This window comes from Scylla paramamosain, chromosome 10 (genome assembly GCF_035594125.1).
Source record: "Scylla paramamosain isolate STU-SP2022 chromosome 10, ASM3559412v1, whole genome shotgun sequence".
Classification (NCBI taxonomy): Eukaryota; Metazoa; Arthropoda; class Malacostraca; order Decapoda; family Portunidae; genus Scylla; species Scylla paramamosain.
In genome coordinates this window covers 5,484,638-5,500,000 of record NC_087160.1, presented here as the reverse complement: position 1 = coordinate 5,500,000, position 15,363 = coordinate 5,484,638, and the positions used below count along the sequence as shown (strand labels likewise).

The window sequence follows — 15,363 nt, the reverse complement described above, 5'->3', positions numbered from 1 at the left end:
GAAAATTAGCAAGGAGAGAGTGTGTGATGAGTGAACGAGTGAGTAAACGAGTAAGTGAGCGAATATGTGAATGAATGAAGGATGGATGAAAGGACATAAGAAGAAAAAAAAGAAAAAAAAACAGGAGAGAAAGACAAGGAAGAAGGAGAGGACGAGGAAGGAAATAAATGAGAGAAGAATAGAGAAAGGCAAGGGAGATAATGAGTAAACCAGTGAACCGAGGAAGGCAAGAAAGGAAATCAGGGAAGGGAGGAAGGAAGAAAGTATCGGTTATATCAAAAGATTAGACAAGTAATTAAGGGTTAGAGAAGGAGCGATGGAGTAAAGAGAACGAGGAAGAGGAGGAGGAAGAAGGAAAATGCATTGTGTGTAGTAAGGAGTAGAAGAGGAGGTAGAGAAGCTGATGGTAGAGGCAGAAGAGGAGGAAGAAGGGAAGGCCAGCAGGAGTTATGGGGAATTAACTGGACAACAATTAAGGTCAGGAAGATAAGATAGGTTATCACTATTTTTGTTTCTTGTTGGGCGTGTTTGTCCTGAGAAGAGTGGAAGATTATAGAAGGCTCCTTGTTGGGTCCTGGATTCAATGAGGGAGAGAGAGAGAGAGAGAGAGAGAGAGAGAGAGAGAGAGAGAGAGAGAGAGAGAGAGAGAGAGAGAGAGAGAGAGAGAGAGAGAGAGAGAGAGAGAGAGAGAGAGAGAGAGAGAAAGTGTGTGTGTGTGTGTGTGTGTGTGTGTGTGTGTGTGTGTGATTTATATACAAATACATAAGTTACCAGTTACCATTAGGCCTACCTATGAGTAAAAGGGTAGCATGGATAAATAATTAAATAGCCTTACAAGTATTATGAATAAAATAAGCGGGATTGAGCTGCAGAGGACGGGATTGGGCTGAATTGGGCAAGACTGTTCTGGATTGAGGTAAAATGGTGTAAATTGTGAATGGACTGCGCTACATTAACATATATTAGGCTGGATTGGGCTACATTGGGCTACATTTGGAAAGGACAGGGCTAGACTGGATAGTGCTGAGCTGGATTGGGTTGAATTAGGCTAAATTGTAAGGAGATTGGGCTAGACTGAGCCATATAGGGCAAGATTGAGCTAAAACTTTGACTAGCAAGAAATAGACTTAATAGATAAATTAAAGAATACATGACAGGTGATGGGTGGACGTGTAGAAATGATAGGTGGTAGCAGTGTTAAGAGTAAGTTAGGGTGACGGGCGAGTGAGGGGAGAGTGAGAGGTAAGGGGAGAGGAGCAAGAGGTGAGGGGTGACGGGTGAGGGAGGGGTAGGGAGAGGCGGGGAGGGCATCGAGCGGAGTGGGAATGTGGGACAGTTCCCGCAGCCAGCCAGTGTTCCCGGAAAGCCGTGCATTTGTCGGTATCAGGAATTCCTAAGCAAGTTTGTGTTGTTTTCCAGTTTTTGTCACGGTGTTTGTCTTGGAAGGGGGAAGCATGGAAGATGACTAAATATATTCCAACTTCTTGCATTCTTCATCCTTTCTTCATTTTATATTTGCCGAATTTTTCTCAATTATTGTTCTTTTTTCATTATCTTATCGTTATTTGTTCAACTTTTTCCTTTACTTCAAATCAATGCCTTTGTTTCACTGTTTTCTGTTCTATTCATTCATGTTATGTCTTCTTAGGCTCTGTATTGATTATTTACATTATCTGATTCATATCATTATCTATTCCAACATCATTATTTTTTTCGGTCTTTTCTCTTTATTCTTAAATCAATGATGACTTATTTTATTGGTTTTCTTCCAGCCATCCATATGTTTTCGTGCTCTGAATTGATTATCTCCATTATCTCATTCATATCATTATTCTTTCAAACATATTCTGCATTTTGAAATCGACACAAACTTTTATCAATTGCTCTCTGTTCTGTTCATTTATCTATTTTTTATTTTAGAAGGAAAATTAAACTTATCCCATTCTTAATTTCCAGCCACATATATTCTACAGCCACCACTGTCTGCTTACATGGGGAGTTTACTAAAATATTCATCACCTTCAGTTTGCATTTTCGTTTCTTTACGATGTGCTGTCATGCTTGGGAGGGACCCTGTTATGTTTATACTTCCTTTCGTTTTCCGTTCTTTCCTTTCCTTTCCTTTAATTATTTTTCTATATCTAACCCTTTGTATTCTTTCTCTTCTTGCTTCTTTTCTATGTTTCGCTCTCTTTTCTTTCTCTTCCTCTATTTTGTCAGAGTTGTTATATGTAATTCACTATTTAAAGGCAACGACCATACTAATTATTTCCTTTCCTTCATTCCATTTTCCTCTATACGTTTTTTCTACATTCCCTTACTAGCTTACTTCTTATTGGCTCTTGTCTGTCACGGAGAGGAAGAGGAAGAAGTGCAAAGACCTATAACCATTTTTCTTGTTATTTTCTTCCCACACGCCTGTTTTTTTCTCTTCCTACCTTTATTTTTATTACTCCTGCTTATCTATTAATGTCGTGGACGTGCGGTGAGTGAGAGAAGAGGGAGGGACACGGGAAGCATGTGTCGGCTCATTACGTTGATTACAGGTATGTTAGGGAACGTGAGTGTTGTGTTATGGTGCCCCGCGCGTGCTAGTGGCTCACGTACTGCCTGTCGGGGGCTCCGCGGCGGACACCAAAGTTATGGGGTCTGCTTAGTACTTGTTCCTATAGGTGAAGCAAGTGCAGACCGCTTGGGATTGAGATAAGGAGATAAGGATCAGGTAGAAACTAGACTTGTCCTAAAATGAGAAACGAGAGTGAAGATTGACTACGGGAGGATACAGCAGAGGAGAGGAAGAGTGAGAGATGGATAGTTTCGGATCCGCGAAGTAGAGACGTAAGAAAGAAATGAAAGGATTGTTTAGCCAGGCTGGAGCCCTGCAATGTCAATGAATGATTCTGCCACTAGTGGGAACACTTGTCAACAAAGGCGCTCATTAAGACACGTGAAGGTAATGGTCCTCATCTCACTGAAGTGTTCTGGTGCAGGTGCATAGTGTGACTCTGAAACGCTCCACTGACAGCAATAAAGCTTGTATTCTTGAACAATTTGCTCACTCATATGGACTATTTTCAAGAGGCACAGAGATGATTAATTGGATTTTCACTGGTGTTTTTTCCGTACTAATGGTGCAGAATGCCTTTTAGATTCTTACTAAACACTCTTGAAAATGTGAATAATTTATACTAGAGAATATTGAAAGTAGTTGAGATAAGACACCGAAATGTCAGAGAATACGGTTCTACCGCTATTTTCACTCTAACTACGCTTCCTGATCTTACCAACTTACCAACCGCGGCCTCGCTGCACAAGACTTCCTACTTTCTCTCATCACTATTCTGTCCTCCTCTCTAATGCAAGATTAAACAATATTTTCATTCATTCATCCTCTCTCAGCGGCCCCGTGGCGCAATGGTAGCGCGTCTGACTCCAGATCAGAAGGCTGGGTGTTCGAGTCACTCCGGGGTCACGTTGAAAGAATAACTTTTTACAGTGACTACCACGTGTAGACCTGATGGCTTCTAGTAGCTTTCCTTATTTTCTTATGTTCTTATGTTCTTTTCTGGTAAACTCTAGAACTCCCTGCCTATTTTTGTACCTCCTTAATCCTATGACTTGAACTTTTCAAGATGGAAGTTTTAAGACTCTTATCCTCCAATTTTTGGATGATCCTTTTTGATATCTCGTTTAGGAATGGCACTCTCAGTGGCCTTTCTTTGCTCTTTTGTTGCCCTTGGCCAATACCCCTCTCAAATAAAAAAGACCTCTTGTCACTACACTCATCCAAGGAAGTAAAGTGCCTCCACTCGTCTCTCATTTTTATTGGGACGCTCGAAGATAAACACCTCGACATTTGAGGGATGGTACGCTAACTATCCAAGACATCTGCAGCAGCTGGATTCTTCTTTTACTAATTACACAACCTGACTGTACTCATAGGCCTGGGTTTGTGCTCGAGAATTCCTGCATTGTTGTCGGATGCGCCACCACTACTTTAGGTCTTGGTCAAGAGGCTCAAACACTGGGAAACACGTGGCTTAGAGTGACGTACACCTGGGCCACACGTACACTTTTACATACTTAAATACACGTACCCTCTTGGACACTTAACTACATATACTCTTGTGGAAACTTAACATGTACCCTCCTGGACACTCAGCTACATGTACCCTCCTGGACACTTGACAGGATACTCAGGAATACGTTATGACTGTGATGTGCAATGCTGGTGGTGATACGAGTAATTCCAGCGTCTCATAACGAATACCTTGGCGTCACGCAGGTGTGCTTAGCGTCGGGAGCCACGGCACTTGAGCTGCTTCGCCATTCAGCCATCGAAAGCTCAAACTTCCACGACACACTAGACCCTCCCAGTAATACATCACAATGACGCAGTGGGATAGAAATGAATGATATGATAAGCACGTGTGAAATGCTAAAGGAATTGAAAGCGATGAGTAGATAGTAACACCATCTTAGTGCAAAACATCGCCGTTAGATGGCAGTAGTATTTTTTTTTTTACTTCTTAATCTTTATTTACTATTTTATTTATTTATTCATTTATTCTGTTATTTATTTATAATTTTTTTCTTAGTGTTTAGTCACAAGATCATGGTCAATATAACTACTTAGCTCAGAAATCCGCCTCCAGTTGGCAGTACAGTCGCAAAGCTAATTCGGAAGCTGACTAGTAGGATGACATTTAGTTCTGAAATTAGTCACTAGATGGCAATACAGTTACCAAAGTAACTCAAAAGCTTTCCGGTAGAGGACGGTGTTCTCATGCTAATTCTATCACATGAAGATGGCAGGAACACCACCTCTCTCATAACTAATTCTTCAGCACGTGTGTCTCCTCACTATTTATAAGGAGATCAGAAGAGTAAACACAAGGTAACACAAGGTCATCACCCCAGGACAGCTGCATGTACTGCCGGATGGGTAAACACTGGTAAAATAAAGTGATACGCCACTGATCATTCAAACTGCGGACATTTACTTACTTAGATACTTGGGAACCACTACTCTAATATTAATGTGAGAATTATATCCTGAAAAAAAAAAAAATCTTCCAGAAACTCAAATTATGATTCGAGGAACAAAACAAACAGGAATTCCACACATATAAAGAATAATAATACAAGAAAAATGATTGAGGGAGGAATCATAATGCAGGAGGGATGTAATGATGTGCTGTTATTGTAATATTCTGGGAGGTATTGAAAGTGTGTGTGTGTGGGGGGGGTCACTATTACATCTCTTTCTCATATATCAGTACGATCATAATCATAACGTCACCATCCCTTCTATTGCCTGCTTTTCTCCTGCATTTTTCGTCTTCCCTTTTTCTATCTTTTATCTTTTCTCTCCTTCCTAAACTCCTCCGGTACATATTCTCTTCTTTATCGTCATCCCTCATTCCTTGATCTCTACTCACCTTTGCTCGAATAATTTCTCACTTTTGCCTTGTCTTGTGTTTTGTCGTTTTTCCTTTTCTGTTCTTTTCTTTTTTATCTTTTCTTCTCTCCTCTTGACTATTCTTCTATTTTGCTTTCTTCTGTTCTATTCTGTTCTGCTCCGTTTTCCTCTCTCCTGTTCTGTTCTCTTCTCTTCTCTTTACAGGTTTTATAGTACAATGTTCAGCTCGCAACTTAAGTCTTATGTTCAGTCATAGCTCATGATACTGTCCTGGCGGGGGAGGTAGCGCTCTTTTCGTAACCCTGACTAGCACAACATGACCTCTTTGTTGCGACACGATAACTCAAGCAATTCTCAAAGTCTTCTTACATGACTACACCATCCAGCGTATTCATGCATTCCCTGCTCTGCTCACCTTCTTGCCAACCACAACCTCATTTTGCATTCCTCCCAAGCGAACTCTGTCCCTCACCACCACGCCTCTACCAGGAAAGAGTCGCGGGCCTGAGTTATTTATTTACAATCGTGGTCACAAGTCGAGTAACTTACTGCACTCAGCCCCGTGCTCTGAAACGCTCTGATTTCTCACCACGACTATTTTCAAAGGCCACAGAGATGATTAGCTGGGTTCTCATTAATATTTCTCCTGTTATTCATGTAGAAATTATTTTAATTTGTCGCTAGGACTGTAAAGACATCCTGAACAAACAGTGTAACGTCAGGCCTTTTGAAACTGGTCGGGATCAGGTGTAGAAGTATTTCGGAATATGGTCCTAATACTTCGGTGTGTAATATTTTTCCTCAGTCTTTTAAGTCCCCTGCTCTGTTGACTAACTCCTAAGCTTTTAGTCCCCTGTTTTGCTGATTAGGTGCTCAGTCTTAGGTCCCCTGCTCTGTTGACTAACTCCATAACCCATTCATTACTACAGACAGCTTGCAAAGTTGATCGAATTCCCTGCTAGTTAGTCATAATAGAATAAGTAGGATATGATTGTGTTGGATGAGTAACTAGATTATTTATACTCCTTTGATAACGCAAATGTTATCCTTCACTTAATAATAAGCTCTTCTAAAACAAAGAATATAACTAAATCGATGCTATGGTACTGAAATGATTGAAGAAACCTGAAAGAGACAGATTTTCATAATACAACGGAATTTAAGATTGAAAGAAAAACACAAAACGGAGTGGAAGTGAGTCCTGAAGGTTACTCGAACTTCCATCGCATGTATTTTGTAATGGTTTGTCCTCTCATAAGAACTGTATCCTAAGACAATAGAGATGATACATCAAATTTTCATGAGTGTTTTCTTATTGGCAGTACAGAATCATTGTTAAACTATCAGGAAAATCAATACAACCTCTCGAGCACCCCAATACATTACACCCAGCTATACGTGGTCGAGGAAGCCGCCGAAACGCTTGAGAACCCAAGGCCCATAACTGTATATAACTTGTAATTTAAAGTATCATTCGAATCAACACAACTTCTCGAACACCCCAGTACATTCCACACTACAAGCAATTATAAGTGGTCCAGCAGGCAGTCGAAACGCTTGAGAACACGGACCCATCACTGTACGTAGCTTAGTGTTACGCAGAGAGGGAGTGTCACCGCCCCTGAATTATGCATGACTGACTCTGATATATCAGTAGACGAGGCATTACCATCAAATATAAGGAACGATATGCACGTTGTATATTCCTTCTAGCACACACGAAGGTCCTTGCATACGTAAATATTTATTTTATTTTATCCATATTCCTATAACCAGTTGAGAAAATACTCCCTGAACATAGTACAAGGTATTACCAAAAATATAAGGAATAGTTTGAACGTTGCATGTCTTCTTTCACACACGAAGGTACTTGCTTACGTAAACATTTACCAGTCTATCTGTATTCCTATACACAGTTCAGAAAATGTTCCCTTTATACACAACTACAAACCAGCGACAAATTTGTAGCTCCCTTTCTCATGTTACTATTGATTTCCGACAGGTAAATTTCAGGTTTGTACTCTAAATAGTAGGTTCTGAAACTTCCGAACAAGTATTGTTACGTGTTCGAGTTGTATCATGACCGAAACTGAAACATAACCAACAAAGGGATATGAAACAAGAGACGAATATCTGGTATGCATATTTCGTTATAGGAAAGTTTTACGTACTTTCTCCCCAGATTTCGTTCAATGTCTTTTCTTTTGACTCAGACGTTAGTTTGGTATACTTTTTCTTTCATAATTTTTCATCGTATCCGTAAAGTTGTTTCGCTTGTGTATTGTTTTATTGATTCCAGTGCTGCATATTTAGTGTCCTTTCTTCAGGCATGGAATACACGCTGTTTGACCTCGTTATTGTAGCACAGAATTTTAATAAATTGTTCAATCATTCAATCAGTCAGTCAGTTCATCCGTCCGTCCGTCCGTCAGTCAGTCAGTCAGTCGGTCAGTCGGTCAGTTCATCAATCAGTCGATCAGTCAATCAATCAATCAATTGCAACGGGTTAAATATTCTTTCTACAGGAGCGTAGTACTGTACAAGCGTGAAAAATATTCCTTCATACTTTAGCCGCGGTACAGTGCAGGAAGGTATGCATGTGCTATTTATAATTGTCCTCTTCCGTTTTCTTCAAGTTAGCAGGAAATCCCAGAAAGTCCCTAGAGGTATTTAGGTCACGTCTGTACCCTGCTGCCACAACACAACACAGCACAGCAACAGGTCTAACAATATTCACTGCCCTATTCTTTGCAGGGAGAGTGGAAGGATGATGTTGATGGTGATGGTAAAATTACTCGTCCTAAAAGTGTCTATTAAAATATCATGAACTTCCTATCGAATCTTCCTTTTTCCATACTTTACACACATACACACACACGTTAAAACCTCTTCAGTTCTCCCATCTTCACCCAGTTCTTTCGATCGTGGCTCCAATAATCTATACAAACGAACCAGGACCCCGTTACTGCCACTGGTTTGAAAGAGGAAGGCGATGCGGGGAGGGGCACGATGGTACAGGACGGTGCAAGTCAGGGTGAAGCGAAGGTGAAGCGGACGAAGGTAAGGTTAGGTTGAAGCGAAGGTGAAGCGGACGAAGGTAAGGTTAGGTTGAAGCGAAGGTGAAGCGGACGAAGGTAAGGTTAGGTTCCTGCTCCGCGCAATGAAAGAAAACTGTCATTGATATTCGTTATTACTGCAATTGTCGCGTATACGATTGGAAAACTCCACTTGCTTTCTGGTATTTATTTATTCAGGAGAATTGACGGACCTCCAGTGTGTGTGATTTGAACACTGAATGACAAAAGACTGAGTGGCAGCCGTTCCTCGAAATTGCTGCTCTTGGTGGTGATGGAGTGATTATAATGATGCCGCGTGTGTCTTTGTTTTGTTGTTGGTTGGTTGGTTAGATGCTTGGTTGGTTACTGGGTTGATTCGGTGCTTTTTGTTTTTATGCAAGAGCGGCACCGGCCAAGGGCAACAATAAGAGTGAAAAAAAAAAAGAGGTTCAACGAGGTGCCAGTCCCAAAGAAAGGTCAAAAGGGTTATTGTTGTTGTTATCATTATCACTATTACTACTAAAACCACCACTACTACTACGTACTACTACTACTACTACTGCTACTACTACTATCATCATCTTTTTTGTTATCGTTACTATCACTGATGTTACCTCATGTCGAACCTGAATAAGTAAAGGACGTCTGTGCTTACCTCGCAGTACGGAGGACAAAACGGAGAGCAGGTGCACCACAAGAACCCTGCAACTAACCCTCACCTAAAGGCACTGAACAGAGGACAAACAACGTTAAGACAAGAGGTGATAATATTAGTCTTCGTATTGATTCATCAATATCATTGTCATCATTCTTCGCTGTAGTAAGGAGCATTCAGTTGTATTCCCAGTGTACTGTAGTGGGGGACTGTAAGGTGCAAACTTTCTCCACTGTATCTATTATCCCTACATGGAAAGGAGGCGTGTCGTTTTGTCTTGGCTACCCATCTTTAATTTTGCTACGGTTTCTCCTTAATGGGACGAATAGCGAAAATTTGAAAGAAAAGGAACACTTCAACGATTTCAGGGAACCCCGTAAGGGCAGTCTTAACATGTTGGCTACGCTGGCGGCAAGTTCCAGTAATACTTTTAAACTATTTATTAGTAGTAGAGGTGCGTCGGCCATTTAAAGGGCTTGAAATTTCATTTTACTTTGTGGTGCAAGTTTAGAGAAAAATTCGAGAAGCACGACCGATAGCAAAAAGGAGTAATATTGTAATCAAAACCCACTAGTACATGTAGTTCCTATATGTTTTGCTCATTAAAACCTACAAGCTGTACTCAAATAACGAATCTCCTACTACGACTAGCAGACAGTATATTAAAACTAAGCGGCGGACCTGCCAACTTCCCTTGTGTCTTTATTCCTGAAATAAAAGCGTGTTTTGTCTTGGCTCCCCGTCTTGAAATGGGACGTCAGCATGATATATAGATATAGATAGTCTATTATTAGTGATTACCGTGTGCTGTCTTCATCCTAATTCTGCGTTCTTATAATCTGTTTTATCCAAGGGCCACGTACACCACCACCTCCACCACCACCACCACCACCACCACTCCAGTGTTGCCTCTCGGGAACGATCGAATCATAGCAGCCATTAATTTTAAGACGCCCTCATCTTTCTCTTCTTTATCTCTCTTTTTATAATCGCTACTCCCTTCCCCTCTTCCCCTCTTCTTAACTCTTGTACCTCCTCACCTTTCCTTCCCCCTCCTTAACTCTCAGTCCCTTCTCCTTTCCCCTCTCCTTAACTCCCACTCGCTTTTCTTCTTCTCCCTCTCTTCGTTTCTTTTTTTCTTCTTCCTCGCTTTCAACCCCCTCACTCTCTTATCTTCTTTCTTTCTCCTTAGCCCTTTCACTCTTTATCCTTCCTTCACTCCCTCCACGTCAACAGTAGCACAATGACACAAACAGTGATAAGTGGTTCCAGAGAAATCTTGACGTACATCACGTATACAACTATCGCACGCGACCTGCACTCATTGACGTCATCTCCAGGTCACTGCTTCGTCACAGCTACAAGTAAGGGAGTAGATTTCATTAGCTTTTAAGGTGAAACGTTTTAGAATACTGGAAAAAAAAGTTATGGGAAAGGTGAGGATTTTATGAATGTGATATCGTTCGTTTTGAAATTCCTTGTCGCTCATTCTGAAATTCGTGGAAGTTGTGTGTGTGTGTGTGTGTGTGTGTGTGTGTGTGTGTGTGTGTGTGTGTGTGTGTGTGTGTGTGTGTGTGTGTGTGTGTGTGTGTGTGTGTGTGTGTGTGTGTGTGTGTGTGTGTGTGTGTGTGTGTGTGTGTGTGTGTGTGTGTGTGTGTGTGTGTGTGTTTTCCAAAATTACTCACCACGAAAATATGTCAGGGAGGAAGGGGAATGTTGAGATATATTATTCACTTCTTTCTGACACAGTATGCATACGTGATTGTATCTGCATTAATGATGTCCACGACAACAACAATAATTACTACCAATACAACTGCTACAGCAACAACAACAACAACAACAACAACAACAACAACAACAACAACAACAAAAGAAGGAAGGAAGGAAGAAAGGAAAGATCCAGATGAAAAATACGAAGAAACTGTGTGGGAGGGTGTGTGTGTGTGTGTGTGTGTGTGTGTGTGTGTGTGTGATTGCATTTTGGCGTGTCCCTTCATACACAAACACACACACACACACACACGCACACACACACATTATACGAGACAAATATAACACAAAATAAATACATAAAATTATTGTAAGAAAAACATGACCTCCATTTCCACAGAGAGAGAGAGAGAGAGAGAGAGAGAGAGAGAGAGAGAGAGAGTGTGTGTGCGTGTTCTTGCGCAACATACAATAAATACAAAGAGCGTTACACTATAAAATATTCATACGGATGTTACTGGTCGACCTTGCTTGCTATATAATTTGGAGGGGAAGGGGAAAAGGTACAGGGAGGGAAGGAAGGAGAGTGGGAAGGTGAATATGCATGAGCGAGTGATATAGTGAGATAGTGAGTGGCTGAATGAGTTATGGGACTGATGAATGAGTGACTGTAAGAATGAGTGAGAGTTGTGTAATCCAGGAAAGTCAAGTGAAGGTGTGTGTGTGTGTGTGTGTGTGTGTGTGTGTGTTGACCCACCACGACATAGGAAAAACAATAAGGACAAAAGAGAAAAGAAACTAGAAAAAAAAAGAAAAAGAAACCTGTCTTCATCATGTATAAGACAAACACCGTAATCTGCAAGCAAACATACACACACACACACACACACACACACACACACACACACACACACACATACACACACACAGCTTACCTTCACTTCCTCTCTATGCACATATTTCTCCCCAATCAAAATCTTTTCCCTTGACCTCCATTGTTTGCACCGCGCCAATTTTGGATGATGGTCAAGGGAGGATGAGGATGAAAGAGGAAGAGGAACAGGAGGAGGAAGAGAACGAAGGTCAGGGGCAGGAACAAAACACTGGACTGAATCACGCACTCCCACTGTATTGTATTGCACGTAATTCCAATGCACATGTGTGACTCCACCTTACACTGTCTTATTTCGGGGTACTTGCCATGAATCTCCTGAAGGTGTGGTACATTATTCATAGTGTTTGTCTGCTGCATCCTGTGTCATATCGTAGTATTAATAGACGCTTAGGTAATTTAATCTACTCTCTTTCCTTTTCCTTGTTCGCACTGTGGCATTATTTCTGGACTTCTGGCTGGCTGCGTCACCTGTCACATCGTATTACCGCAAGACATGTAGTGTGTGTGTGTGTGTGTGTGTGTGTGTGTGTGTGTGTGTGTGTGTTTGCATGCGAATATGTGCTTAAATGTAATGATCTTAATTTATTTTATAGTATTATTGTTTTCAGTGTTGGACCAGCAGCGTCATCGACCAGTTTAATTTTTAATTATTATGTTTTTTACTTTCGTATTGACAACGGTGTATTTTTTTATTGTCAATAAAATGATAATAATAATAATAATCATAATAACAATAATAATAATAATAATAATAATAATAATAATAATAATAATAATAATATAAATAGTAATAATAAAATGTTTGTGTGTGTGTGTGAACGTTGTGTGGATGTGGAAAGATTCCTCTGCCTGCTTTACTGTGAGAGGTCAACACGTCTGAGTCCCTGGGAGTTTAGGAGCCAAGTGACCAAAGTACCAAGTGATCCGGGACTTACATGTCCCTGTGTCCAAATGAACCAATACCCTGATACTCTGAGGAACAGAGTGATTATATGAGATGAGAAAGAATCGTTCACTTTGTTCCTTTTGTAGCGCTTGACCCAACAACGAACTTACATGTGCATGACTGCATGTTTCTGTGACCTAACACCTAAAGATATCAGGGTTTAGCACACCAGTCCCCATCAACACCCTTATCAAATGACACTTGACCGCAAGAGTACATCCACCCTTCACTGCTGGTTGGTGCAAGGGATTCCTGATAAAGGCAGAGAGGTGACTGTCCTGCTCACGTCATTTTGTATTCCGAGTTCAGCGTATTAGTGTTACCATTATTATATTTTGATCTGCAGCATGACTGGGGAGTCAGAGATGAGCGCCATGTGACTGACTGACTGACTGAATGAATGAATGCATGAGCGACCAGATGATTAATTGATTTACTGACAAAATAAACGATTAATCAACTATCTTATTGACTGACTGACTCACTAACTTACTGACTGACCGATTGACTGAGGGTGACTGACTATGGGACTGCCTGGATACAAGACTGAATAACTTATACATTGACTTACTGGTTGACTGAGTGACTGATTGACTCACCGATTAAGTGATCGATTAATTAACTGACCGGCTGACTGAATAACTTTAGTGAGTGAGGGAAGGAGAGAGCGAGTGAATTAAGTGAGTAGGAACAAGGAAGCAAGTGAATAATTAATCAAATGAATGAGTGAGTGAGACTGAGTGAGTGAGTGAATTCAGTGAGCGAATGAGTTAGAGAGCAAATAAGTCAGCAAGTGGGTGAGTGAGTGAGAGCCGAAGTGACGGAAGCGAGTGAGCGAGTAAGAAAACATACGAATAATGCTTACAACACCGCCACATCACCGCGTTGAATGGCTACCTGACAGGAGGACCCTCAAAGCAACAAGAACATTGACAGTTTCGAAAGGACAACACGCACACTAGTACCAGTAGAAGACAAACATGACGGTACCTTACAACATCACCAACAAAGTAACGAACACGAGGAGAAAGAGGAGGAGGAGGAGAAGGAAGACTAGAGAAAAGAGGAAGAATAACAAAACAACAACAACAACAACAACAACAACAACAACAACAACAACAACAACAGAAACCAGGAAAACATGAACAAGAACAAGAAGAACGAGAAGAAAAGCCTTAAAAAAACAATAACAACAAAGAGAACAGAAACTAGGGAAACAAGAACAAAAGCAAGAACAACAAGAACCAAACAATAAGAAAACAATAAAAACAAGAAGCGCAAGAACAAAAAAGAACAAGAACAAGAACAAGAACAAACAGAACGAGAGGAAAAATACTGAGGAATACCCAGGAACAAAAGAGGAGGAGGAGGAGGAGGAGGAGGAGGAGGAGGAGGAGGAGGAGGAGGAGGAGGAAGAGTTAGTCGTGAGCATGGTGCGTGACTGGGCATCCGTCACGGCGAGCTGGTGGGTGCGTGAGGCTTCGTGAGCACGGGACACGCACCCGCCGAGAATTACATGATTGAAATTTTAACTCCACCACAAAGACACAGACACATGATGGACTGAGAAGAAAAGAAAAAGAAAAGAAATAAAAAAAAGATGGAATTTTGAATACGTTGAAGGTTTTATCATGGAATTACGTGATTGAAATTTTAACTCTGCCACAAAGACACAGACACGATGGTTGGAAAGAAAAAGAAAAGTAAAAAAAGAAAAAAAAGATGGAATTCTGAATATTTTGAAAGCCGTACATGAAAAAAAGACGGAAAAAAAAAAGAAAAAGGAAGAAACTCTGAATATTTCGAAAGTCGTAGTGTGGATTTTGCTGCATGAAATTACGTGATTGAAATTGTAAATCACACAGACACAAAAACGGTGAAGAAATAAGTAGAAAAAGAGGAACAGAATATTTCGAAGGTCGCAGTGCAGGTTTTGTCAATACGCCTGTTATCTTTTCTATTATTTTTTCATACCTCTTCCCTCTTCATCTTCCTTTTCCAAGTACGATGTTACCTTTTATCATCAAAAACTTCAACTAAAGCCAAATGCAATATAAAGGCACGTATTCTTAAACATTTCAGCGCCTCACGTCGATTTCTTTGAACATCTTTTAGTGGAAGTTATTAGGATTTTCAAGAGTGTCTGTTGATTCGAATGGCGATTTAACATGGATTCTGCATCATCAATAAAATAAAAAAGTTAACTCAATATTAAGGCAAATACAGTACATCAGCGTTTCAGCACTTTATCTGGACTTCTTTTAACAGCTTGTAGCGGAAGTCACTGGGAATTTTAGGTGTGTTTGTCGATTCGAACGATGACTTAACAAAGATTCTGCATCATCCATAAAAAAATAAAAATAGATAAATAAATAAAAAAAATGGTCCTGATGAGAGACGAAAGCGTTTAAGAATACTAACAATAAACTACCCTAAAGTACCCTGAAAATAGCAGATTTATATAAGGGCCTACTTTGAAGACTTATAAAGAAATGGTACAGTGAAGTAAACTCCAAGGAGCAATAAAAATAACAATATAAATGCCTGTTTTATGAAGGAATGAGACAGCTGAAGTGAAGCACGAAGAGCTTTAAAATAACAATATATATATACCTGTTTCGAAGGCATAAGAAGGAATGGGGCAGTGAAGCGAACCAGAAGAAGCCATAAAAAAGA

The 15,363-nt window shown here is 40.5% G+C and overlaps 1 protein-coding gene and 1 non-coding gene across 4 annotated transcripts in view; one reads left to right on the top strand and one right to left on the bottom strand.

Annotated features, from left to right (window-relative positions):
- The window catches only part of LOC135104152 (uncharacterized), a 54,734-nt gene that overhangs the window by 9,541 nt on the left and 29,830 nt on the right, over positions 1-15,363 (bottom strand). The window lies entirely within an intron of this gene.
- On the top strand, positions 3,401-3,472 carry Trnaw-cca (transfer RNA tryptophan (anticodon CCA)). The gene has a single exon. It is a non-coding gene; the product is annotated as a tRNA-Trp (tRNA).